This window comes from Anoplophora glabripennis, unplaced genomic scaffold (genome assembly GCF_000390285.2).
Source record: "Anoplophora glabripennis isolate ALB-LARVAE unplaced genomic scaffold, Agla_2.0 scaffold2475, whole genome shotgun sequence".
NCBI classification, from domain to species: Eukaryota; Metazoa; Arthropoda; class Insecta; order Coleoptera; family Cerambycidae; genus Anoplophora; species Anoplophora glabripennis.
The window spans coordinates 9214-10943 of NW_019418558.1; positions in this window are offsets into that span (position 1 = coordinate 9214).

Here is a 1730-nt window from a genome sequence, read left to right on the forward strand (position 1 = left end):
ATATTGTTAAGATATTATTTATTTGTTATGAAAATATAATTTTGTGAAATTTGTGTCATGTATTGAGTGTTGCGTTGTTTTGGTTTTGTTTCTGTAATAAATTTTTTTCTTTTTGATTAACTGTAAATTGTTTAATACAAACCTTTCTTTTGTTTTACCTTGTATATTATTTTTTTTATCCCTTGCTAGCTGTTACTCAGATGTTTGTTTTATTTGAGATCTCAGGAGTCGGTTCTGTATCATTCATACATAAACTTGTTCAATGCAGCACGCCAGAAAATAGAGTTTTTAACTTTTTATACAATATTTATTTTAAATTATTTAATCGGATTATATGAAAACAAAATTTCAACTTTTTGAGTCTAGATTAGGAATGGCTTCTTTATAAACTAAATTTTTATGTTGAACAATAATAAAGAATATTTTATTTTTCTACCTTTTCTGTCCTACTATAGTTTGTACAATACAAGGACTGGGCTTTTCTTAAAAAATTACTATAATCCGATTAAATAATTTAAAATAAATATTGTCTAAAAAGTTAAAAACTCTATTTTCTGGGGTGCTGCATTGAACAAGTTTATGTATGAATGATACAGAAGCGACTCCTGAGATCTAATATAAAACAAAACAACTGAGTAACAGCTAGCAAGGGATAAAAAAAAATAATATACAAGGTAAAACAAAAGAAAGGTTTGTATTAAACAACTTACAGCTAATCAAAAAGAAAAAAAATTATTACAGAAACAAAACCAAAACAACGCAACACTCAATACATGACACAAATTTCACAAAATTAATATTTTCATAAATTAATAATATATTAACAATATGTATATAATATATGATATATAGAATGTGGTATATGGTGTATGGTATACAGTATTTGATATATAATATGTAATATATAATGTATGATACATAATAAATAATATATGGTGAATAATAAAGGAAAACTGAAAAAAAAGTTTGTTTTAAAAACTAATTTAGATCAAATATGAAAACAGTAAGCAGAAGAAGCCACTAATTCTTTTGATTGTCAAAATTTGATAAAATATAAGTACTTCTTATTTTGCTTGAGATTCTTTTATCAGAACTGACTGCACTTAATCGCGCCAATTGTTTACTCTAAACAGCTACCAACATGAATCATAGAAGAACGGAGATGCGAAAAATAATTGTAAGATTCGATCGACTTACCTGTAAGGAAGATCAATCTCAATTATTTGAGCATCGTAGTTCTTCTATGATGGGGCCCACCCTCCACTCTTTATTTTACCCACAGCGCGATTGGTTCGGTCACAAAATGAACTGGCTGGCTATCAATAAGTAGTAACGGACTGTTACGAAACACTTTTTTCCTTTAAACCTGTGCNTAACATAATATTAGAATTAGTACGGCCTGCCATTACGAGAAAAAGTTGCAATTATTGCCGAGAAAACATTAACCCTTACTCTGATTGTGAGATATTTCAGGCCTTAAATTCATTACCGCTGTATCGCCTCAGTCTATAGGACAAATTGTTCCTGAACAGAGCTATCTATGAGATATTAATATTTGAAGATAAATAATAACAAAATTCAAAAACATATTTATATCAGCGATTATTTATTACAAAACTGATTTTCAGCTAGGTTGCCAACAAAACGAATATGCATGATATTGAAACTGTCATCACAAAAAACATAACTCCCGAAATTTTCAATTTAGTTGATGTAATTATCTTCCGAAT